The 10991-nt window shown below is 40.4% G+C and overlaps 1 protein-coding gene across 1 annotated transcript in view; it reads left to right on the top strand.

Annotated features, from left to right (window-relative positions):
* The first annotated feature begins 563 nt into the window (after window positions 1–563).
* TXLNB (taxilin beta) overlaps window positions 564–10991 on the top strand; it is a 156317-nt gene continuing 145889 nt past the window's right edge. Inside the window, exon 1 of the mRNA XM_073627391.1 lies at window positions 564–710. The gene's annotated coding sequence lies outside the window, so the exon portion shown is untranslated. The remainder of the gene's footprint in view (window positions 711–10991) is intronic.

The following is a 10991-nucleotide window of genomic DNA, read 5'->3' as shown; positions in this document are numbered from 1 at the left end:
GTGATTGAACTAAAATGTTCCTTTTACAGTGCTAATCCTCGCTTATTGTGACAACATAAAATGACTGTGCACATGTTCTGTAATCTAGGTTTTGCATTCCAAAGGCATAATGTTTGATTGGATTAAATAAGGCTCCTCATTTGGGCACTGATCCCGCCAAACATCTAATAGCATATTGTCCAATAAAATCTATGACCTATGACACGTTGAATACATTTTCACTTTTGCTATCATACAATGTCAAATAATAGTGTAGGATTCATATGTTTTTGGCATGCCAATACAAAAAAATAGGACAGCATTATAAAATATATACACATAGATAGTACTACTTCCAAAGTGATACTGCCTGTTTCTTCTGTAAGCATCTACAAGAGGTATTCCGGTTATTGCTATTAGTTATTGTATTTGCATCATATTACATTTACATACACATTACCTAATAATTATTGGCTTGTATCCTTCATTGTACATGTAAGATCTCCCATTAAGTGCATTCATCTGGCTATCAGCTGCTAAATAGGTCTGTCTAAATTTGGCATCCTATGCACTCTTTCACAACTGTCATCTGTTCTTTCCTCCCCTCCTCCATAACTTTTGCTCTTGTGTCCTGCTCAGTTGTCTCTTGGACTAACTCTTTTCTATCTGTCTTTTTGCCGTGTTACCTCCCTAATTGTTAAAACCTTTTAGCTACCCAGGACACTTTTCCGGTAAGGTATTTGTATTTTTCTTCTGTAACGTGTTACTTTAATTTTGTAAAATTAAGTTCTATTTGTGTCATTCATAATCATGTATATGTAAAGTTAGTGAAAATTTTCATTCCAGCAGTATCTGCTCATTTATCTTGGTAAACTACAACTCAACTTTTATGGCTTTTAATGAAAATGAAGCTTTTTCTTGTATATAAATTATTTAACTTTGAGTTTATTCTTGGCATATAGTCCCCAAAAACAAGTCATATCTGATTTGCTGTCGAAATCAGTTTCAACCTAAACTGCTTACATTAAAGCAAATATATCATATAGTTTAGCTATGGTCCATTTAAAACTCTTCTGTAATGATGTATTTTTCTGCTGATGTTTTAGTGTTCAATTATGTGTGTTCCCCAGGGCTGTCGATTTGGTAATTTAAGGTCTCTATCTATAATGTGTTTTTACTGATCTTGCTAACAAACCACACGATGGATTTGAGCAGTGCCTAAAATAACTAGTGACTGTGCAACAGGTGTCATCTGTCTGATTGCCTGCCCATGGAGGAACATAGGGGGGATGGTGCTGTAAAAGAAAGGGACTTGAAAATATTCCAATACGATAGCATTTGTAAAGACTATTTATTTTTTTAAATGGAAGGGCTTTGCATGTTCATCGATGCAGTTATAAACTTTTTTTTTTATTTCAGCAGAAGCAGAATTCCACTAGTTTTTTGGTCAACTAAAGTTAGGGGGAAATTTAACTGCTTCGGAAGCTATTACCCCCTTCCTGACCGGAGCACTTTTTACAATTTGGCACTGCGTCGCTTTAACTGCGACGCTGTACCCAGACGAAATTTGCGTCCTTTTTTTCCTCACATAAATAGAGCTTTCTTTTGGTGGTATTTGATCACTTCTGCGGTTTTTATTTTTTGCGTTATAAACAAAAGGACAGCGACAATTTTGAGAAAAACATAATATCTTTTACTTTTTGCTATAATAAATATCGCACATTTTTTTTTTTAAATAATAATTTTTTCCTCAGTTTAGGCCAATTTGTATTTTTCTACATATTTTTGGTAAAAAAAAAATTCGCAATAAGCGTATACTGATTGGTTTGCGCACAAGTTATAGCGTCTACAAAATAGGGGATAGATTTATGGCATTTTTATTATTATTTATTTTTCTACTAGTAATGGCGGCGATCTGCGATTTTTATTGGGACTGCGATATTGCGGCGGACAAATTGGACACTTTTGACACATTTTTGGGACCATTGACAATTATACAGCGATCAGTGCTATAAAAATGATCTGATTACTGTATAAATGTCACTGGCAGCAAAGGGGTTAACACTAGGGGGGGATCAAGGGGTTAACTGTGTTCCCTCTCTGTGTTCTAAGTGTAGGGGGAGGGGACTTGCCAGGGGAAGAGAGAGATCAGTGTACTCACATCGGCTCCAGGGGCGAGCAGCGGGCACGCAGCCCTAGTGGCCACAGGGCTAAGCGACATAACATAACGTTGTTTCGCCCAGCTGTGCCATTCTGCCGCAGTAAAACTGCGGCGGTTGGTCGGCAAGTGGTTAAAAAGCAATTAGGCCTGGTTCACACCTATGCTTTTTTTGTGCGTTTTGCGGAAACACACTACAGTCCATTTAACATGGTTTCCTATGGGTCATGTTCAGGTCTGTGCATTTTATGGAAAGGGCCATGGACTTTTTTTGGTTTTTAGTTCCATAGACTTCAATAGATCAAAAACGTGTTTTGAAAAGCGCAAAATGCACCCGGAATATGCAAACTGCAACCTGCATAGGTGTGAACCAGGCCTTAATGTTACTTTTACTGATGGTGAATCAATCACTGTCATTTAAAGCATATGCATCAGCTGCAGTGAGAACCTGGTAAATATACCCCTTGTTGTAGGTCTGATAAATGAATTGTTTGAGTATGTCTAGTATTTGTGTATGTTTTCATATTGGAAACAAAATGACTGCACAGTTTTGCTATAATTCTACAATGTAAAACTGTGTATTAAACTTATTTACACTTCCAATTTCACCCACTATAAGTTTAGGTTAGCTGTAGATAAGATGACAGTTGGAGACTAGAAAATGCATTTCCTGGGGAAAATGCGTGGGAATGCTGAATAGCTAAATTGCTAAAATGGCCGCCATCAAAACTGCCCCATCATACTGCCATCAAAACTGCCCCATCAGAATTGCCCCATCAAAATTGTCCCCATTAAAACTGCCCCATCATATTGCCACCATCAAAACTGCCCCATCAGAATTGCTCCATCAAAATTGTCCCATCATATTGCCACCATCAGAATTGCCCCATCAAAACTGCCCCATCATATTGCCACCATCAAAACTGCCCCATCATATTACCACCATCAAAACTGCCCCATCATATTGCCACCATCAAAACTGCCCCCATCATATTGCCATCAAAACTGCCCCATTAGAATTGCCCCATCAAAATTGTCCCCATCAAAACTGCCCCATCATATTGCCACCATCAAAACTGCCCCATCAGAATTGCCCCATCAAAACTGCCCCATCATATTGCCACCATCAAAACTGCCCCCATCAAAACTGCCCCATCAGAATTGCCCCATCAAAACTGCCCCATCAGAATTGCCCCATCAAAACTGCCCCGTCATATTGCCACCATCAAAACTGCCCCATCAGAATTGCCCCATCACAACTGCCCCCATCATATTGCCACCATCAAAACTGCCCCCATCAAAACTGCCCCATCATATTGCCACCTTTAAAACTGCTCCATAAAAATTGTCCCCATCAAAACTGCCCCATCATATTGCCACCATCAAAACTGCCCCATCAGAATTGCCCCATCAAAACTGCCCCATCATATTGCCACCAGCAAAACTGCCCCATCAGAATTACCCTATCAAAACTGCCCCATCATATTGCCACCATCAAAACTGCCCCATCAGAATTGCCCCATCAAAACTGCCCCATCATATTCCTCTATTATAAAGCAGTACATGGTGTGTCTGTCCCCTCCCCCGGGCTCTGTAATCAGAGCTGAGATGCTCCAACCACCTCCCCCCTGTGTATAACAGAAGCTTTGGTAACCATGGCAACAAAACAAACACTGTACACTCTGATTAATGGCTAAAATTTCCTGAAATGACCTCTAAACAAAAAGCTTTTTCTCAAAAACTGTAAAAGATATCAAACTGAAAAGATATAGCCAGATAGCTGAATATTTTGTGAACATTTTAAAGTTTGTTTGGCGTCTGTAGGTGAAAGTATGAAGGAGCTGAAACTTTTGGGAGCGGAAGAAGAATTTAAGGATTTCAAGCATGCTCCCATTGACTTCAATGTTAAAAAAAAGTGTTAAAAAGCTTAATATTTTAAAAAGTATAAATGGTAGAAAAAAAGTTGAAAAAGAGCACACCTCAGCTAAAAGAGACGAACATTTTAATAGTTGAATGGTTTTAATAGCTAAAAGTATGCAGAAGTTACGCAGAACCAAAAAACGTACGGAATAAAATTAAAATTAAAATTAAAAATAAATAAAATTGAATAACAATAGTGGGACTGCTAAAGCATTCCCACTAAATAAAATTGAATAACAATAGTGGGACTGCTAAAGCATTCCCACTAAATATTATTCATGCCCATATCACCCAGGTGTCCGTGCTCATGTTAAATAGAAAATTTGCAGGGCTACAGAATATATTGATGTGTAGACAACTCACATAAAGGCTCACATAAAAAAACTCCCAAACTTACAAATATAAATAATGTAAGTTCCAAATGAAAATTCAGAGATGTATCCATTTTAGATCCATAAGGCTTCAATCTCCCAATGGATTGTAAATTCACCAGAATTAATAGCTGCTCAGGTCAAAGCAGCAAAATGCATGACAATGGTTGGTAGAGTTCCCCAGCCTCTGTCCAGCTCCTCCAGATATTTGGCACCACCCAATGGTGATAATGCAATAATGAGCTGCTGTATAGACAAAGCTCACACACCAAAACAAAAAAAAGGGGACCATAGTGTAGTAATTACATCATTTAACTTTAATGGCATCCCAGTCTTAGTCTGTAGGGTTCAATATTGAGTTGTCCCACCATTTGCAGCTATAATAGCTTCAACTCTTCTGGGAAGGTTGTCCACAAGGTTTAGGAGTGTGTCTATGGGAATGTTTGACCATTCTTCCAGAAGCACATTTGTGAGGTCAGGCACTGATGTGGATGAGAAGGCCTGGCTTGCAGTCTCAGCTCTAATTCATCCCAAAGGTGTTCTGTTGAGGTCAGGTGTTCGGTTGAGGTCAGGACTTTGTGCATGTCAGTCAAGTTCCTCCACTCCAAACTCACTCATTCATGTATTTATGGACCTTGCTTTGTGCACTGGTCCAAATCATTTGGTGGAGGGAGGGTTATGGTGTGGGGTTGTTGTTGGACTGGGCCCCTTAGTCCCAGTGAAGGCAACTAAGGCATCTTAAGGCATCCGCATACCAAGTGAGGGGAACTAAGGCATCTTAAGGCATCCGCATACCAAGTGAGGGGAACTAAGGCATCTTAAGTCATCCGCATACCAAGTGAGGGGAACTAAGGCATCTTAAGGCATCAGCATACCAAGACATTTTGCAAGCTGTTTCCTAAGGTTCCACCTATTACCATTGTTCCAACATTTAGAATTAGTACATCTTTTGCCCGCTCTTACACATCAGCCTAATGAAGGGGGTGCATGGCCCACTAAGGCTTGCAAATTTATTGTATAATAAATAAGAAAAACTGGACTAACCCTGTATCCATCTACCTTTAAAAACTTATTTTAGACTTTGAGTACTCATGTATGCATAGTTGCCAACATTTCAAAAACAATTCCAGGGGCTCCTTTCTTTGTTGTGGATCAAGCAAGCCATTGTAAGTAGAGAAAGTGGAGAAATATTTATCATAATAAAGAAAGAATGAAAGCTAAAAATGGTATTGTTTATTAGTAAAAAAGTATTTATGTATTTGTTTAGCTAGCTAGCCATACATGGCTCCTCCTGTATCAGCCGACATGTGAGCCATGGATGGCCCTGTCTGCACCACCCAGCTCAACAAAACCTGGCTTTAAAATTGAAGGAGCTGCATCCAATCAGATGTATGCTCCAATCTGAGTACCCCGACAAATGTTGCTGCTGCTGTCTAAATACTATCGCCACCATAGATGATTCCTCCATCTGTTTTGTGTGGACTGGGGAGTTGAGTGATTTCCCTCTTTCGTGGCTAAACTGAGAAATCTTCATGTGTTCGGCTGCCTAATGCCGCGTACACACGGCGGACTTTTCGATGGACTAGGTCCAGTGGACTTTTCGACGGACTTTACGACAGACTTTCGAATGAACGGACTTGCCTACACACGATCAACCAAAATCCGACGGATTCGTACGTGATGACATACGACTGGACTAAAATAAGGAAGTTCACAGCCAGTAGCCAATAGCTGCCCTAGCATCAGTTTTTGTCCCTCGGACTAGCATACAGACGAGCGGACTTTTCGACTGGACTCGAGTCCGTCGGAAAGATTTGAAACATGTTTCATTTCTAGGTCCGTCAAACTTTTGGGGGAAAAAAAGTCTGCTGGAGCCCACACACGATCAAATTATCCGACGGAGTCCGGTCCGTAAAGTCTGCTCGTGTGTACGCGGCATTAGGCTGTACGATCTATTTAAAGTGTGACAATCCAACAATTCTTGCAAAGAATACAGTGATAAAAATCAATTACACTGCAAACACGTTTGGCATAAAATCTTTAGAAAACATCATTAGACACTGATTCTGCTGAGTACTGCAACATTTGTTGTGATTGCTGATGGGTTGTAGGTTTTGTAGGTGGTAAAAATCCTGGGTAATACAACTAGTTAGGAAGCATTACACTGGTATATTCAGAATCATGTAGCGCAAAGCTGGACATTTTTTGCATATGTATGTATGTAGAGGGGCATTCTACACTCACCACCAATGTAAAGGAGGATTTGCGCAGACCACTATGTGATGGGATGTTTTACACCAAGATAAAGGGGGATTTCCACACTGGCCACCAATGTAAGGGGGGATTTACACTGACCACCAATGTAATAGGAGCATTTTCACTGACCACCAATATAACCAATATACCAATATAACCATTAGCTTAGTTGGTTAGAGCTAAATAATGTTTGTTTAGTTGTATTCAAACTGTATACTAAGGCCGGCCATACACCGTTCAAATCTCAGATGGTTCAGCAGATACCGACTGAGATCAAACCTTGTATGGCCAACCTACGTATATAGTTTAAATTCGAAACGTTGATAGCCGACTGAATGTACCAAGTTGTTCGATCAATCAGAAAGACAATGGCCTGGCAGGAGGGATCCCCCCATCAATATCGTCTAATGGGGGAATCAAGCTATATTTATTAACAGATACATTATATTACCAAAAATATTGGATCGCTTGCCTTTACAAGCGCATGAACTTTATTGGCATCCCAGTCTTATGCCCCGTACACACGGTCGGACTTTGTTCGGACATTCCGACAACAAAATCCTAGGATTTTTTCCGACGGATGTTGGCTCAAAATTGTCTTGCATACACACGGTCACACAAAGTTGTCGGAAAATCCGATCGTTCTGAACGCGGTGACGTAAAACACGTACGTCGGGACTATAAACGGGGCAGTGGCCAATAGCTTTCATCTCTTTATTTATTCTGAGCATGCGTGGCACTTTGTCCGTCGGATTTGTGTACACACGATCGGAATTTCCGACAACGGATTTTGTTGTCGGAAAATTTTATCTCCTGCTCTCCAACTTTGTGTGTCGGAAAATCCGATGGAAAATGTCCGATGGAGCCCACACACGGTCGGAATGTCCGACAACACGCTCCGATCGGACATTTTCCATCGGAAAATCCGACCGTGTGTACGGGGCATTAGTCCGTACAGTTCAATATTGAGTTGGCCCACCCTTTGCAGCTATAACAGCTTCAACTCTTTTGGGAAGGATGTCCACAAGGTTTAGGAGTATGTCTCTGGGAATGTTTGACCATTCTTCCAGAAGTGCATTTGTGAGGTCAGACACTGATTTTGGATGAGAAGGCCTGGTTTGCAGTCTCTGCTCTAATTCATCCCAAAGGTGTTCTATCGGCTTGAGGTCAGGACTCTGTGCAGGCCAGACAAGTTTCTCCACTCAAAACTCGCTCAATTATGTCTTTATGGACCTTGTTTGGGGTGAAGGACCTTGACTGGCCTGCACAGAGTCCTGAACTCAACCTGATAGAACACCTTTGGGATAATTTAAAGCAGAGACTGGAATTCTGGTCCAACATCAGTGCCTGACCTCACAAATTTGCTTCTGGAAGAATGGTCAAACATTCCCATAGACACACTCCTAAACCTTGTGGACAGCCTTCCCAGAAGAGTTGAAGCTGTTATAGCTGCAAAGGGTGGGCCAACTCAATATTGTACCCTACGGACTAAGACTGGGATGTCATGAAAGTTCATGTATAGTGTATATAAAGCTGAGTATTTTTGCTGTTTGTTCAGTTTTCAGAGTAATGATTAAATATAAATGCAGTTGTGATTTATGTAGCAAATAATCACATTACATATTTTTATAATACGTAAACAGTATTGTTAATATGTAAACCATTTGGTGCCCACCTGCTTACTGTCATTCAGATGTTTTAACAAGGCTGATAAACACTGTATACACTTATGTATATTGATACTCGGTGTGACTGTGATGTCTCTGTTGCCATAGCTGGCTTTAGATCACAGGTTGAACAGTTGTTCCTGCTGTAGCTATAAATATCTTTGCTTGCAAGATACACAATTCCCAAGCACGACAAAATGAGCCTCTCCTTTGTTTACTGAGTAGACTCGAAAAGGCAATACATTTACGTAATGATGCATTCTACCTGAATAAATGTATAGCACCTAAAGTCATTATGATAGGTAAATTAAACAAAAATATATAGTGTTATTAAACAAAAAATATATACTGTATATAGTCATATTTTGGTATGCAAGGTGTTATGGTATATGTAAGATGTTACTGTAACTATGTATGTCTTTAATATTAGATTTTACAACTGTATATATTTATTTATCAACTAAATAAAAAAATATATACACTGTTTACCCATCACTAGAAACTCAGTACTGAGCAGAGGTCAGAAGTATATGAGATCAGTCATCTATTTATGTCACCCTGCTTTTTTGTCATGTCTATTACAATAGCATTTGGCTTTAGGCCAACTATAGCAGCCCCCTCCATTCTAGATGCACACTTTCTTTCTGGTCCTGTCCCGAGCTTCATCCATACTGGCATGCGGTGGCGAACACCTTAGGGGACATCTGAGGGATAGACATACCTCTGGATCCCCTGGTCTTGCTGCTGAGCCATCTAGAAGACATTGAGAGGGACTGATATGTCAAGTTGGGCCTTACATACTCCCTCTTCTATGCCAGGAGAGAGATCGTTCTCAGGTGGAAGCTGAGGGAGGCTCCTACTAAAGAATCCTGGCAAAAAACAATCAATAGCTTGTAACCACTCTACCGGATCACATATGAGAGTACAAATTGCCCGGGGAAGTTTGACAAGGTCTGGTCGAACTGGATCGACACATGTGCTTGATTACTCACTGTCACCCCACCCCTGGGGCCCTGGGTTTGGATGGAAGTTCCCCTCTATCTTGCCCCCCCCCTTTTTTCCCTGCTCTCGGGAGAATTATCTGTTCATACAACTCTTTCTCCATGCCCCCCAAAGCTGAGATCCTCTGCCCCCTCCTCCTCTGCCCCCCCTCTCAATTTTGGCAGTAAACACCTGTTTCTTGGGATAGGGTAGGGAAGGAACACTTGCTTCCACCAGTTCAGACTCTTTACTATTGTTTGGTTACTTATAGGTATAATATGTGTTGCATGACCATCACATTTTGATGGAAGGATTTAAATTTGATATGCTAAAGTCATGTCAGAAGCCAGAAATGTTGTATTTGGATGCACCTGAATTATTTGTACTGTCTTGTTTGTTCAATAAAACCTCTTCTGTTAAAAAAAAAAAAAAAATGAAAATGAAAAAAGTGACAATTTAAAAAAAAAAATTTTTTTTTTTACTTTCTGCTATAAAACATTTCCAAAAAAATGTAAAAAAACAAATTTATTCATCAGTTTAGCCTGATATGTATTCTGCTACATTTTTTTGGTAAAAAAATCCCAATAAGCGCATATTGATTGGTTTGTGCAAAAGTTATTGTGTCTACAAAATAGGGGATAGATTTATGGCATTTTTATTTATTTCTTTTTTTTTACTAGTAATGGTGGCGATCAGGGATTTTTAGCGGGACTGCGACATTGCAGCAGACAGATCAGACACCTAACTGACATTTTTGACACTTTTTTGGGAACCAGTGACATTATTACAGTAATCAGTGCTAAAAATATGCACTGTTATTGTACTAATGACACTGGCAGGGAGGGGGTTAACATCAGGGGTGATCAAGGGGTTAAATGTTTTCCCTGCAGGTGTTTTCTGACTGTGTGACTGGGGAAACACACAGATCCGTCTTCCTGCTTAGCAGAAATACAGAATGTGTGGTATCTCCCCTGTCAGAATAGAGATCTGCTTTGTTTACACATACAGATCCCCGTTCTGTCACTACGGGGAATGATCGTGGGTGGTCGGCAGACATCGAATCCACCAGACCCGCTGATTAGCTCCCCCGCTGGCCAATGGAAGCACATGCCTCCGGCAGCACGTGCCAACAACAGCAAGTTCCAGAGGCGATGTACACCTACGGCGATTTGCGGGATCGTGCAATCTTGCCGCAGTATAATGACAGCATCTGGTCGGCAAGCGCTTAATTAGGGGCATGCATTAATTAAAAAAAATGTTTGGTTCTTCAAGCGGCATATCGTTAACCTATTGTACAATTTAAATTTAAAATATTGCATATACAGAAAGATTCATCATAATAAGGACTGAAATATACCCAGGTATTGCTCATTAGTAAAATCAGTTCTGTATTTATTTATCCAGGTACAGCTTTTAAGCTGGCCATACATGGGTCAGTTCCCCTATTCCTACCCAATTCCCCTATCCACATGTTCTAGGTGGAATCCTCCCTGCTGTGTTATTGTATTCTGACAGTAGGGAGACTCCGTGCTGTCAGAATACACAGCTCAGTGCTGCAGGCATTGGCTGCAGCCGGTGATCATGAGGCTTTTTTTGAACAGGAAGTTTGAACAGAAAGTTGATTGGTAGATCAATTTCTGTTCAACTGCAGTGGCCACA

This window comes from Aquarana catesbeiana, linkage group LG04, assembly GCF_042186555.1.
Source record: "Aquarana catesbeiana isolate 2022-GZ linkage group LG04, ASM4218655v1, whole genome shotgun sequence".
Classification (NCBI taxonomy): domain Eukaryota; kingdom Metazoa; phylum Chordata; class Amphibia; order Anura; family Ranidae; genus Aquarana; species Aquarana catesbeiana.
Note: the sequence above shows the minus strand (reverse complement) of the source record. Positions and strands in the feature narration are given on the sequence as shown.